Consider the following 16,502-nt stretch of genomic DNA (forward strand, 5'->3'; position numbering starts at 1 on the left):
CTGTACTGTACTGTCTAGCCTTCCTCTGCTCTGCCAGTGCTTACCAAGCCAGCTTTTAGACTAGGTCGTTAGAATCAGTAATAGACTCAAACTCTGCCATTGACACATTTACGAAAATTATGGAAATTACAACAGGAAATGTACTACTTGTCCCCAGTCAGGAGAAGAATGAAAATGTTTGTAAATGTGACTGCACATCTGTTGTTTATCATTACCCAGATCAAAGTCATGGGAGAGATAATGTTGTAATGGTAGCAGTTCAGATGTGCTAAATTCTTCCATACGTAGTAAATAACAGTTTTTAAGACAATAAATGCACTTTCCAAAAGAGCTAAATATGTTAATTGGGGTCCAAACGTCTTAGACCACATAGAAAGATTCTAAATCTAATTTATACCTGAAAATAAGTAAAGTTTTAGGATTATGAAAAATGTAAAAAAAACTACATTATTTACATTCTGATGTAAAATGAATAAGAAATATTACAGATTCTGCACTATTTCTAGTTCATTAATCAAAATCAAAAAGCTCCTTTGTGACACTGACCATGTCAACTTATGATAGAAAATGTCAGACTATCTTGCTTTCATTATTAAAGCAAACTGTTATACTGGTAACAACGGTTTGTATTAAAAAAAAATAAAAAATTAAAAAACTGTACAAAATAGGACCCCACTATATGTATAATAATGATATTTATACCATATTCTATCAAGCATGCAACACAGTAGTAGTTAAGACCCATATAATTTTTTTATATGAGATCCACCTTGATACAGGCTTTCTGATCCGTATATTTTTAAGCACCATTTGCTTCGTGTGTGTACTTAAGATTTGACAGGGAAGCAAACCAGCTCGTCTTGTCTTCATTTTTATAAGGAAGTGTCACTCTGTGCCAGAAGCTGTTTAACATTATCATCTTTCCTAAGTCTAGCTTTATATTTCTTCAGAATTCACTTTTTTTTTCTGTTTCAGCATTTACAAGGGAAAACATATGTCAAATGTGTGGCTGTGATATGAAACACCCTTTTGCAGTTCTGAAACTATAAGCAAGTGTAATTTATCAACTTAAAAGTCCAGAAGTCTGATAGTGGTGACTGATAGTGAAGATGAAATTGGACTTATGGTTAAATATTTTCCACTTATTTTACCCTATGAGACTTCTCCTGCACATAATGTACAAAATCATTGTATTCATAAGGCAGTGTGAGAAAAAGCAGTGGAATGACCAATTCCAGTTCAATAGAATGACTCAGGAATACTAAGGTCAATTAGGTCTTAGTGGCATTGGATCTAAGTGGCCATCCCTCCTCTTCAGATGGTTCAACACCTCCTCTTTGACTAGATGCAGCTCTTTTCTTAGCTTTCATTTTTATACCCACCACAACACCAATCAAAGACAATACAAATAGGAGTATAAGCACTCCACACACAGCATACATTGTCAGGTTAGTGTTTGGTTCAGATTTAGGCTTTGGCTCAGACTTAGTTGTATGATCTGTAGGACTTATGGGTAAAATCTTCCCTTTTGGTGTTAACTGAAACTTTAGATTGGTAACCTGCCTATAGAGACACTTGTCGATGTATTCTTCATCCGTGAGCCATTGATAAGGTTCCTCCTCCACTTCTTTCTTCACATTATCACCACTAGAAGGTGCATTATTAGGATCAGCATCATCAACCTCTTCCAGTAGAACCACACACCAGTATGTCCCATTGTCCTCCTCCTTGGGATCAGTAATGACAAGAGAGGAATCGACCTCTGTAAAGTTTGCACGGTCCTTAAGATCATCAGGCATTAATAAAGAAGGGTCCCCTGAGTCCACTATTAGGTTGTCCCCTTCACCAAGATTTCGATACCACAGAATGCTGGCAAAGTCCATTTTACCACTAAAAGCTGGTGAATTCATAAAGCTACATTCGAGGACTACCTTCTCATCTTTTGTAGAAAATGGAACATTAGCTGATTCAAATAAAGGGCAAACATTCACAAAATACTCTTCAACAAGGAATGTGGAAAAACACTTATAAGTCCCAGAGTGATCTGAAGTGAGAGAGTCAATGACCAGGGAATAGTCTCCTGTGGTCATGGTTTTTGACACAAACTGATTCCCAGTTGTACCTTTGAAATTGGCTGGTGCTGATGAGTTCACTTGTCCGAAGGGTGTTTCCCAGTAGTTTTGTCTGAGGTGGTCTACTGAACATGAAAGGGCTATGTTCTCTCCAACAGAACGGTAAATATATTTCATTTCAGGTTCGTCTGGTAACATTATAGATTGGAAGCTCCTACATTGCTCTCCCTCTACAACAAGACATACGAAACTAGGTCTGTCTCTAATAAAGTCATCCAAAACATGTAATGAGCCTTTGTCGCGCACCTGAACGAGTCCTTTAAACTCCTTTTGCAATGGCTCCAGTGAAGTCTTACTATCCAAAAACAGAGATGTATTGCGTATTTCTCTAAACCATTTTACTGTAGTTGTAACTTGTTCACTTAAACTGATATTACATACCAGGTCTGCACCTGTGCCTGGAGTCAACGAAATTTCCTGTGAGCTGATCTCCTCACCGCACACGTAGAGATAGCGTTTATGATAAATTTCCATAGTGTTATCACTCTTGCACTCACTGATGTAGAAGCCAGAATCATTGAAGCGAAGATTTAAGATCTTTAGACTAAGCAGCCCTTCACTAGGGTTGGTGATATTGATCCGACCCTTAAAGTCATCAGGCGGTGAAACAGAGCTTGAGGACTGACCCAATAGTTGCCTACCTTTAGCTGTTATTCTGTACACAGCAATGTAGTCCCCGAAGCAATAATCCATCTCCAGTACCTCACCTAGTGCTTTGAAAATAGGCTCTGGATCGTCCTCAGCAAGAGTTCTCGCCAGCAGCAGAGCAAAGAGTAATACAAATTCGCAGGTTTTCTTCATCCTGTTCCACTCTATCCATCCGTGAGACTGCTTTCTGGTGTTGCTTTCTGCACTCAGAAATTTGAGTAACCTGTTTCTGAAGTTTGGCATTAAGATCCACCCACTTTGGGATGTTGTCCTTCTTAGGTGCAAGTTTTTCCCCCTGGTTTCTCAGGTGCAGTTTTTTTTCTTTGCTTTCCTCATGCCATTTGTCTAACTTTTAACCCAGACCACATGATTATTATTTATCTTTCCATTTAAGGTTCTTATATTAAACTTGAGCGCTGTTGTTTTAAAATGTATCTCGTGAATCAAAAAGAGACAAACTTCTGAAGTATTTTGTAGTCAAACTGGTTTATTTTCTCTCTCTCACGCTCTCCTCATTCTCATGTGTGAACGAATACTTATTTGCGAGAGATGCTACATAACACTTTCAATTACAGTATTATTAAAGCATACCAGAGGTGATGCTTTGTGTTGCAAATAAATAATTGTTTATTTTTGATGTACTAATCCTAAAAGCAATTCAATGTATGTTTATTAACTAAGTTCAATCAAATAAGGAAACACATGTCCTATTTTTCAGAGAGGCACAGCTTCAATCAACCTGTTCTGTAAGCAGGGTTGGGAGGGTTACTTTTGAATGTATTCCACTTCAGATTACAGAATGCATGCTGTAAAATGTAATTTGTAATGTATTCTGTTAGATTACTCAAGGTCAGTAACGTATTCTAAATACTTTGGATTATTTCTTCAGCACTGGTAGATTTTTTCACTTGTTTTGACTATAAAAACTCTGGCAGTACAGTAAGACAAAATACACATGTTAAAAATACATTCTCTGAAAAACCTAAATATCTTATGCAGTGTTGTTTCTAAAACAAGAGAAATCAAATTGATTTGGATTTTTTTATATTTTTACAGGAAAACAATACAAAAAGATTTTTGCCCTAACATCAAAGGTCTTACTAGAAAAAAAAAGAAATTATGATCCAACGTGAATTTTCTTGATAAACAAATATGATCGTCCCTGGTAACGTACATGTAAAATGGCTGGAAATAGCATTTTAGTTTAGCGTAAAGCTGACAATTTACACAAGGTTTATTTCTATTTCTTCTGCTCCAAACTTACTTCAAACTTGCTGTCTGCTCGTATCAATGTAACACATCATAAGAAAGTGTTTCAGCGTGTTCAAATGCACTTTGGATCACATCATTTATATGTATAAATGTTTTCCATCTGAAAGGACTAAATATTAAATGAAACAAATGAAAATAAAATGCAAAGTAATCTCTTCAGTAATCAAAATACTTTTTGAATGTAACTGTATTCTAATTACCAATGATTTAAATTGTAACTGTAGTGGAATACAGTTACTTATATTTTGTATTTTAAATACGTAATCACGTTACATGTATTCCGTTACTCCCCAACCCTGTCTGTAACCCTTGAGATATCTGCAGACAGAGCAAAGGTACACAAGAAATTCACTCTACTATTCTAGCAATTTCTGTGTTCTATGAACAGGGTTACATTGTGAATAATTTCAAAATCATTTTGTCTAAATATTTACAAGTTAGATGAGTTAGACCCTTTGAAAGACTAAATGATTTATTTTTATTTTTTTTATTTGAACGAGCTTTACCAGCAATAGTAGATTTCTATCTTATTTTCTGATATACTGTATGATATACAGTATATTCAGTTCTGGATAGATTACTTCAGAATTGCAATCCAATACTGAATACAAATTACATGACTAAAATTGCAATCAGTAATGTAATCTATTGGATTACTTTTTTAGGTAATGTAATCTGATCATTATTGGATTACTTTTGGATTACCTCTGACTCTTGTTTATTTGATGTCACATGCATTTAAGTAGGATAATCTATACTATTTTGATATAATACTACTTAAATGTATTTAAGAAAACTTACTTAATAAATCAAAATATGAGAATTGATATGATTTTTTTGTTGTTGTGTGTTTTATGTGCTATTTTTGGCCAAGATGGCAGGAAAAGAATGTGTAAATTATTCTTATTTTAGAAGAGGACTTCCTTTATTGCTTTTTTTAACCTATTGTCTTCCCAGTTTAAATTTGACTTCCAGAATCAATAATCAGTGAAGGCAATGGATATGATGTAGACTGTAGCCCTATTTTAAGAGCGCTAGTGCTCAGCACAGTGCTATGCCATAAGTCATACACGCAAAGTCAATGTTCATGGCCAGGAAGTTTTGGTATTTTCATACAAGTATGTGCTAAGTCTAGGCGCAAGTGGGTTTGGCGAAATTGCGTGCAAAGCGCTAATGGGCTGGGTCAAGTGCAATTTGATTCAGAGGTTCTTCTCCGGCACTGTCTGCATCCTATTATACGTCCATTCCCTGTCCAGCACCAGCAATATAAACAAAGACAGCACATTCATAAGAAGTTAATGGTGTAAATGGACCATTTACACCATTGATTAATAATCAACAGATATATGCCTGTTGAATGTCAGACATATTTCTGTGACAGTGACACAATCCTTTTATACACGTGGAAAATGTGGTTCTCATCAGGATTTGGATTTATGCTCTGTTAAATTATAGAGAATGTAGTATTATTGAATTAAAGTATTATTAATAATTATCATCTACTGACACACAAATCATTGCTAGTTTTAACAGTGATTGTATCAGAACGCACTTCACTTCTACCAGTCGATTTCGATTTGTAAAAAATTATGTTAATTTATTGAAACAAAAAAATTTAACCACAAATATTTCTAAATTCAAATCGCTACAAAATACCCACAAGTGTAAAGTTCATATAGGCCTTATAATCAGTCAACCTGAGAGACCAGGCTGTCCCATATGTATCAAGAGTTTTTGAGAGATACCACTTTATGTATGGTTTCTCAGAAACAGATTTTCGAGAATTCATTGTCTAACTGTGCCTTGTGTCTTAGGTACCTTGTAGCTTTGTTAGAGGGTGAGGTGAGACAAAGGACCAAAAAGCAGAGATGACAGTTCAATAGGATTTATTAATACAAGTTCTCAATGTCAAGGTAAGGCGGCAGAAGGCAGAGATCCAATGAGCCGCTATGGGCTAGTGAAGAGTGTGTTCGTATGATGAGTGTGTGCGTTATGGAAGTCAGGAGCAATCTGAAGTGAGTCCGTTAAAGCTGGTGTGGTGCGAAGCAAAGCACAGATGATATACTCCCGAGATGCGGGTAGAGACCGAGTAATCCTCCTCCACATGAACTGGGCACCGAACTGGCAAGGGATACGGTCAATGGGAAGATAACCGCACCTCTAAAACAGGCAACCAACAGACATACGAGCAAGCTCCATCTACACAAGAGAGCACAGTTAACATTGACAGTGAACAATAAAAGGGCAAAGAAAGAGGGGAAACACAAGGAATAAGTAGGGAGTGCAATCAGAGTGAAGCAGGTGGAACAGTTGAGTAAATCATTGCCATGATCAGCGTCTCCCCGAGAATGATCAGCGTTCCCATGGAAATGCTGATCATGCGTGCCGGATCCACCTGTGAGACACGTGGGTGAGAGAAAAACAAAAAACAGTATGAGCCGGCACAAATGCCAGAACCATGACAGAAATAAATTTTCGCTCCAAGAAGATGGGTTGCGGGAGGCCATACATCTTTTCCAGTTCTTGGTTAGCTCGCTCTGCCTGCCCATTTGTCTGCGGGTGAAACCCAGAGGACAAACTCACTGTAGCCCCCAGCTGTTGACAGAACTCTTCCCAAAAACATGACACAAACTGGGGGCCTCTGTCTGAAACCACATCAACCGGGAGGACATGAATACGGATGACATGATTAATGACCACTACCGCTGTCTCCCTCGCTGAGGGGAATTTGGGGAGGGGAATAAAATGAGCCGCCTTCGAGAACCGGTCCACTTCAGTCAAAATGACTGTGTTGCCATGGGAGAGACCAGTAACAAAATCCATGGCTATGTGCGGCCAGGGTCTCGAAGGCATTGACAGTGTTTGGAGGAGCCCGGCTGGGGGGTTACAGGAAGTCTTATTAGTCGCGCAAATTGGGCATGCGGCAGCGAACTGCTGAACGTCCCACATAAGCGATGGCCACCATAAATGCTGTCTAATGAGCATTGGGGTACGAGCAGCGCCCGGGTGGCAGGCGACGTTAGACAAGTAACCCCACTGAAGGACGTGCGTTTGAACTTATTGCAGAACAAACAATTTTCCCGCTGGGCAGGGGGACGCGTGTTTCGTAGCGCAGTGCGGACTTTAGCCTCCACCTCCCAGGATACCATGCCCACCACTCGAGGAGCAGGGAGGATGGTATCCGCTGGGGCGGCGGAGTTATTGATTTTGAAACATCAAGATAAGGAATCAGGCTTGACATTCTTGGAGCCCAGATTATACGAGAGGGTGAAATCAAAACGATTGAAAAATAACACCCAGCGAGCCTGCCTAGAGTTAAGATGTTTGGCGCTACGGATGTACTCTAGGTTCTTGTGATCAGTCCAAACCACGAAAGGTATCCCCGAACCATCTAACCAATAACGGCACTCGCCGAAGGCCAACTGACACTGTAATTCTCTTCAGCTGGAGTCAGTCGGTGCAAAAAGAACACATACGGATGCATCTTTCCATCCAAGGGGGAGCGTTGTGAGAGGACCCCTCCAACACCGACCTCTGACGCATCCTTGTCCACCACAAACTGACTAGCAGGGTCAGGGGTAATTAAAAATGGTGCAATGGAAAACCACTCTTTAAGTTTAGCGAATGCGGCTTCAGCCCGCAGAGATCAACAAAAGTCAGTGTGCGTGGAAGTGAGATCCATCAGAGGCACAGCGAGTTGGCTATAATTACGAATAAATCTCTGGTAAAAGTTGGCAAACCCCAGAAACCTCTGCAATGCCTTGCAAGAATCTGGGGTTGACCACTCGCAGACGGCATTCACCTTGGCTGGGTCCATAAGTACTCCCTCAGATGAAACGATGAACCCCAATAACGGAATCGACTGTGCATGAAAAGCGCACTTCTCCGCCTTGACAAACAGACAATTCTCCAGCAGCCGCTGAAGCACCTGCCTGGCGGGCCGCACATGGTCCTGCATATTCTGGGAGAAGATCAGAATATCGTCAAGGTAAATAAGACAAAACGATTGACCATGTCTCTAAGCACATCATTCACGAGCCTCTTGAAGACAGCGGGGGCGTTGACCAATCCAAAAGGCATGACCTTTATAATATTCAAAGTGCCGCCTATGGGTGTTAAATGCCATCTTCCACTCATCCCCCTTCCTGATACGGACCAGGTGATAAGCGTTGCGAAGGTCCAACTTCGTAAAGATGGACGCCCCCTGCAAGAGTTCGAAGGCTGAGGACATCAATGGCAAAGGATAATGGTTCTTCAGTGTTGGTTGCCCAATCTATGCGTGGGTTGTGCGTTACCAACCAGGGATGTCCCAGCACAACTGAGGTCGACAGAGACAGGATGATATAGAGGGACAACTGTTCAGAGTGGTTACCAGAGACCAAGGTGACAGGCTTAGTGGAATGGGTGATGACTGACAGCGGTGTGCCACTAAGCGTGTTGACAGTGATGGGCTCATCCAATCGGATCCTGGGGAGCCGCCATTTGGAAGCCAATCTGTGTCAATGAAGTTCCCTTCAGCGGCGGAATCCACCAAGGCCAAAATAACATGACTGTCCGTTCTATTCAGCAGCCAGGCCAGGAGGAGTGCGATGTCCGGGGGCTTTGTCCAAGGGTGTCATGCTCGCCAGTAACCCCCTAACTACTCAAGAGCATTGTCTTTTAATGGGCAGAAGGTGATGAGGTGGCCCGAACGACCGCAGGTGAAGCACAAACCTCTTTGAAGCTGTCGCTGCCTTTCTCTGCGAGACACCAGAAGTCTACCCACCTGCATGGGTTCAAAGTCAGGGTGAGAGTCAGGCACTCTGGTAGGAAGCACGGATTGTGAGTGAAGATTAGCTGCCCGAGAGGGTGAAGAGCGGCGCCGAAGGAGAAGAACAGTGAACATCGTGAGAGGAAAGCTCTAACAGATCCCTCACCTGAGAATGGAGCTAGAGGAAGGATGCATGCCTCTGGTCGCCATGGGGCGTGAGAAGCTGCCGGGGGAGAGGAGGGTGGAGCTGCTGGACCATCGCAGTGAGTTCCGTTAGCTGCGAAGCCATCAATTCTCCTTGTTGGAAGAGGGCAGAGCAAAAAGTTGTCTCCTCTGCTGGGTCCATGGTGGCCAGTTTATTCTGTCAGAGGGTGAGGGGACCCAAAAGGACCCAAAAGCAGAGATGACAGTTCAATAGGATTTATTAACACAAGTTCTCAATGTCAAGGTTAGGTGCATCCGGTGCTGGCTGCAGAAGGCAGAGATCCAAAGAGCCACTTTGGACTAGTCAGAAGCAATCCGAAGAGAGTCTGTTGAAGCTGGTGTGGTGCGAAGCAAAGCCCAGATGATATACTCCACGAATGCAGAGACCGAGGAATCCCCCTCCACATGTACGGCAAATGGAAAGTTAACTGCACCTCTAAGACAGGCAAGTAACAGACACACGAGCACGCTCCAACTACACAGGAGAGCACAGTTAACATGTACTGCGAACAATAAACTGGCAAAGACAGAGGGGATACACAAGGAATAAGTAGGGAGTGCAATCAGAATGAAGCAGGTGGAACGGTTGAATAAATCATTGCTGTGATCAGCGTCTCCCCAATGGAAATGCTGATCATGCATGCCAGCTCCACCTGTGAGACACAAGGGAGAGAGAAAAACAAACATTAGTATGAGCCAGCACAAATGCCGGAACCGTGACAAGATTGTGGAGACTGTCTTGAGTATAAAGCAAATAGCTCTTTGTAAGTAGCCAGATTGTAGAGACTTCAAGGGTGAGCTGAATGAACAGCTTGAGTAGGCAGGCATGATCCAGCAATGTGATTAAGCTCCAACTGTGACTCACTCTCCTCTGCCATTCAAACTAATTGCTCTTGCTGCTGATTATAAAACTCACAGCTTCTGATGCCGTTTAGAGCAATTATTTGAGCAAGTTTTGAAAAGACGTGTTCCCAAATTTTGTTTTGTGCTACAATTAGCTAAATGAATCTATATGTAGCTAGAAATAGTTTTTGACTAATTAGTAGTTTGAGTCAGTTGTCATTCTACACTGCCTGGCCAAAAGTCACACACACTAATATTTTGTTGGACCGCCTATAGCTTTGATTACAGCACGCATTCGTCGTGGCATTGTTTTGATAACCTTATGCAACATCACAACATTTATTTATGTCCAGAGTTGCATTAAATTTTGGCTGAGTTCGGAGGTGGACTGGCCATCGGGAGAACAGGGACTTTTCCTAGTGGGCCGGCTGCGATATGACAAAGTGTGCCGCGATACGATGAAGGGGGCCACAAAACGGTGCTGCAATATGCCGAAGGGGGCCGCAATATGCAGAAGGGGACAGCGAAACACATTTTCATATAAAATTTTATACATTGGGTCAACCAGGTTAGGGGTAAATTCCTCCTGTTTAGTGGGTAAGATGAGCCATCTAGGGGTAAGTTGACCAATTAAAATTTTCCAGTGAAACACAATAATTTATATAATCTATAATTATAATATCCTACATTACTCTTGCTTCCTTTAACAGTGAGGATTTTTATTGCATGTAAATGATGGAATGATTTAGATCAACCACTTAGAATAGTCTACAGTAAATACCTTTTTTAAGTGTTTGCCAGAAAAAGGAAAAATAATTCAATCATTTTGGTCTCCTTTTAACTTCAAAAATTATAAACAGAACAGTTATTGGAGCAAATTTGGTTTGATACAAACTTATAGCTGTACTTAAATCTTTGGAGAATTTTTTATTAATTTTTTTAAATTCCTTTTTTTAAATTGTAAACATTATAAACCGAACAGTTAGTTATTAGAACCAATTTGTTAAAGTAAAAACCAGTGGCTCAACTTTCCACAGACTGTTCAGTTCATTTTGCCCTATAGTGACAATTTTGAGAAAAAAGCACCTAGCTTAGTACTTCAGGGCTAATACTGTGCTTATCAAATAATGGGTATTATACAACATTATGCATTATATGTCATTTTGTACCTGAATAATTTTGCTTCTCACTGGGCAGATTTCAGTTTTATTCCCTTGCTGACGGTGGTGCTGTGGTGCCCAGACTAGCAGTAAGTTACACAACCGAACAAGACGTGTAATATAAAGAATTCACATGTCCGGCTCTGAAGATCTTGACCACTGTCACTGCAGAGGCATTGCACATATTCATTTTCAGTCATGTTAGTATTGCTGATAGTGGTGCTCCGATCAGGAAATTTGAGGCCGATACGATCTCCGATTTTTTTAACACTAAAATTGGCCGATACCGATATTTTCATAAAAGGTGCAATATGTAACAATTTTCATGTAATATTTGCCTTTTTTTTGCCAATGTGTGAATGGCTTGTAACACAACTTAAAAAATTAGTCCTTCCCGGACTTCCTAGGTTGCCTATTAAAGCCTGTAGATTGATTTTCTGTAGACTGATTTTCATTTTCAGGGAGCGGGTCGCTTTTGCCGGGAAAATCCAAAGGATGTGACGTTTATGCGCACTCCCAAGAGCCTTGCTACAGTACTTCTCTTCCGCTATTCAACAGCAACAACTGTCTGCAACACTAGGTAACGTTATCTTAGAGATGGAATCCAGCAAACGTCCAGCTTCCAGCACAACACCGACTCCTACACAAACTCCGAATAAGCCAAAACATTTATATATATATATATATATATATATATATATATATATATATATATATATATATATATATATAAACATTTATCTATTGAATCCCATCTGGCTAAGCGGGAACGTGATCGTGGTTGATCAAAAACTAGAGTGAACATCAGCAGGGCATTTGATTCCTGGAGGGACCTTCATTCGGTTTTGTGGATCAAAACTGACCCTGAATTGGCATTCTTCTTATTGGACAGGTAAGCTTACATAACTGCAAAGCATGTGAAATATAGTGCCATAAGGATTGATCTGTGTAATTTTAGCTAACTTGATCTTGCCTGCACAGTAACTGTCATAAACAATGTTAATCTGTAATTATTCAGCAAGGTAAACTACAATAACAAATAAAATGAATGCTAGACAATGTTCAAGATAATGCAAAAGACCCAATCATTGGTGTAACGTAACTTGGTTATACAGAAAATATATACATTATATTGTTATAAAACAATAGCGCATCGATATATCAAAATGTCAGTTGTGATGGAATCACATCAATACTGAATAGTGTCAACATATTTATAATGTACAGTCTATTTTATAAACAACTACTGTCATCATCCACCAAATTTAGCTAACAGCTATTAATAAAGCTGGCTAGCTAGCTAACGCGACATAGACTATCGTATAAATGCAGTCAATGTATCATGCAAAGAAAAGTGATTACTTCAAACTACAGTCTCGCATAGTCAGACCTATATCCACACTTTGTTTTAGCCCTGTTCCAGCACTGGAGAGTCAAATATAATATACAGTCTCAAAGTTTGAAGTAAAACAATCATAACTGTGTAATTTTAATTATGCTACCTCATCTGTCAGCATGATGTCAGTGAATCACGTTCTGTCTCTTTATACGTTACGTCATTGTTTTGTTCGATGCTCGCGTCCCAATGGAGTGTGTGCAAGAGCACGAGAAACAGGTAGCTGGCTGCAGTTCACTTAACGGCCACAGGTGTCATTAATAACAAGGGTTCCTGAATCTTACCTCACCTTTACAGTGCCCTTTGCCACACTTTTGCAAGTTATATGCTGCAGTTACATGTTTATGCCCCACACAGTAAAATTACGGTAACACTATACAAAAAGGTTCCATTTGTTAACATTATTTAACAACATTATTGTAGTCAACATGAACTAATGAACTTAATGTTAGTTTCAGCATATACTAATACATTTTTTAAATCAAAAGTTGTATTAGTTAATGCGCTTTAATGCACTATTAACTAACATTAACTAACAATGAACAACTGTATTATGATTAATAAATGCTGTACAAATATATTGTTCATTGTTTGTTCATGATACCTAATGCATTAACTAATGTTAAAGAAATGAAATTTTTTTATTAAGTGTTACCAAAATTACATTAAAATTAAATTAATTGTGAATTGCTAACATTTATTTGTATTGAAAACAGTTATTAATAGTTCTGTTGCCAATATCAAAAGGTCATTGTGACATACTGGCAACCAAAAACCATGAGAGCATCATACTCAGCAGAGATACGTTCAAAAATAAATAAAATATATCTATTACAAGCTCTAAAACTGCTCCAGTGAGAAATCATTAATATCTATGATTTGTTTACTGTCTTTGGCATTGTGCTGTAACAAAAATCACTGATTATTAAGCAAATCCATAAAGACGCAGTGCCGTTATTGAAGGTTAAAGAGTTAAATCTGTTATCACTGGTATTTTGACCAATTAATCTGATTTAAATTGGGATCCTCAAAGAATAGCGCTGAGATGAGTGACTGATGAGATATTGAGAGCACCTGGAGAGCACGCATGTTTGACTGATTGACACAGAGAGTGCTCATGTTGTAGAGAGTAAAGCTAAAAGTGCTCATGATCGCTCAAACAGTCTCTATCGCTCCACACAACGTCTAACTGTCACGACTCATGTTACATCATGTGTACTCAGATTTGTATTCTCATGTTTATTTGTTGTTTCATTTGTTTTTATACCTGTTAGCAGCCTCTTTATCCTCTTCCTGCTCACAGTGCAGCGAGTCAGAATTACTACCATAATTACTCTAAAAAATGGGCAACTTAATATTCATACACGTGTAATTCTTACACATTTTTAAAAACAAAACGGCATATTCATGTGAATTACATCATGTCTGAAAGTCTAAATTCGTGAATGCTTAGAATTGCCAACAACTCGCCCTCCAAAGGTCATTCTGTCATGCTTCAAGGGCCGAGCAAGCTCTCATTCATTAGAGTAGCAGTGTATGTGTGATTCCCTGCATGCTGCAAAAAATCTGCCCTAAATCTAGGCACGATCGGCCGATCGGCGATCACGGATTTAAAGGCCCAGACACACCAAACCGACATCAAAGAATTAGCGGCGACAAAAGCCGACTGTGGTGTCACCTCGCTTTGCCTGCGTCTGGGCCAAAAAGTTGCTCTTGAACACACCGCAAAGACTACACTCAATGGCCAACTAACACGTACGTTCTGCGCCTGCGTGAGAGGAAATAACTCTCCATACCAGCAGGTGGCTGTAGTCTGTATTCGTCATTCAAAAAGGGAAAAGGGAAGAGCTAGGACTGGGGATAGACAAACCGTAAACAAAGCACTGCTTGCTTACCATTTTCACACCAATCTCGCTCACCACAGACGAATGCTCAGATGAGATGAAGATGAAAAATGAGAAGAACCTTCTGTGTGTGTGCCCTCTTGACTTCGTCATTTGCATGCTTTTATCACTTCCGTTTTTCTTCTCTTGCTCTGGTTCGCTAAGTTGAACAGCCAATCAGACTGATCTGTCTCACCAACAGACTCCACCGGCGATTCAACATGCTCAATCGGCCGAATAGCTGCCGACAGGGGTCCGCCTAGTGCCAACGGTGTGGAACACACTGCAAAAACTAGGCCGACAGACACTCAACGTTGGCCCGACATTGGCCAACGGCCGATCGATCGGTGCACCCCTAATTGCTGACTGTGTACCTAAGATTAGACAATGCTTCTTTGTTTCTGTATCACGAGATCACTGCTTATTATTCTTAACATTAAAAGCAAAATCTATTTGGCAAGATATCATACTTTAATATTGTCATCTCTCAAACATAATCCCATAAATATTACTATTAATATTTACTGTATGTAAAATACATAAAAAATATTTTTTTAATTCTCTCGAACAATGAATCATGATCTCCATAAAAAAAGCATAGTCATGCATATACACCGATCAATCACAACATTAAAACCACCTGTCTAATATTGTGTAGGTCCCCCTCGTGCCGCCAACAGCACCAACATGCATCTCAGAATAGCATTCTGAGATGCTATTCTTCTCGCCACAATTGTACAGAGTGGTTATCTGAGTTACCGTAGACTTTGCCAGTTCAAACCAGTCTGGCCATTCTCCGTTGACCTCTCTCATCAACAAGGTATTTCTGTCCACAGAACTGCCAGTCACTGGATGTTTTTTGTTTTTGGCACCATTATGGGTAAACTCTAGAGACAGTTGTGCATGAAAATCCCAGGAGATCAGCAGTTACAGAAATACTCGAACCAGCTTATCTGGCACCAACAATCATGCCACTGTCAAAATCACTGAGATCACATTTTTTCCCCATTCTGATGGTTGATGTGAACATTAACTGAAGCTCCTGACCCGTATCTGTATTATTTTATGCACTGCACTACTGCCAAACAATTGGCTGATTAGATAATTGCATGGATGACTGTTGGTTCCAGATGGGCTGGTTTGAGTATTTCTGTAACTGCTGATCTCCTGGGATTTTCACGCACAACAGTCTCTAGAATTTTCTCAGAATGGTGTCAAAAATAAAACAAAAAATCCAGTGAGCGGCAGTTCTGCGGATGGAAATGCCTTGTTGATGAGAGAGGTCAACAGAGAATGGCCAGACTGGATCGAACTGACAAAGTCTACGGATCTCAGATATCCACTCTGTACAATTGTGGTGAGAAGAATATCTCGGGTTGGCACTGTTTTGGCGGCACGAGGGGGACCTACACAATATTAGGCAGGTGGTTTTAATGCTGTGGCTGATCAGTGTATGTGCCTTGTATCTTACTGACATTGTGCCTTACAGTCATTGTGAGCATTTTCTGTGTGTGTACATCCCCAGTCTTCCCTTAGCTAATATATAGTTAATTGTCTCAAGGCTTTAATGTAGGATAACTTCTGTGACATTGGCATTTTTCAAGACTGAGTCTCAAGAAATTAGACTTCATTAGATTTCATTCAGCCACATTTGGTAACCTAGCCACCTATAGGCTTGGGTGCACATATTAAAGTCATCAATGTTAACACGGCAACTTTCATTCAAAAGAGCATCTTGTGGGCTGGTAGGTTATAGTCCCTATGTTCCAAACGGTATAAATCAGCCTCCGAAGGGCACTTCAAAGGGAGAAGAATAATGATAGCCATGCTGTAAGATCGCTTTAAACAGAATTTCCAATAAAAATGACTTAAAAGGTGAGTTCCGAATAGACGCATTTTGAGCTCCACACATTTAAGCCCTCCAAAGCTCTCACAGTGGATGGTAAAGTCTTCGAAGGGAACTGGGCATATGAATGATCTCTTCTGAATGGAATGCAACCAATGTCTTGAACACTTGAATACGCCTTTAATGATTATTCTGCTCATTAAACTAAATAGATTCTGCATATTATATAATCTTAGCATAAATTATGCATGAATAAATGTGAATGGTAAAGAAGAAAGTGTTTTATTAAAACTGTTTGTAACTTGAAGTGGATTTTCAAATAATTGTTCCATTTGTTTCAGATGTAAGGGGTTGGGCTGTTTAAATAC

This window comes from Myxocyprinus asiaticus, chromosome 18 (genome assembly GCF_019703515.2).
Source record: "Myxocyprinus asiaticus isolate MX2 ecotype Aquarium Trade chromosome 18, UBuf_Myxa_2, whole genome shotgun sequence".
Classification (NCBI taxonomy): Eukaryota; Metazoa; Chordata; class Actinopteri; order Cypriniformes; family Catostomidae; genus Myxocyprinus; species Myxocyprinus asiaticus.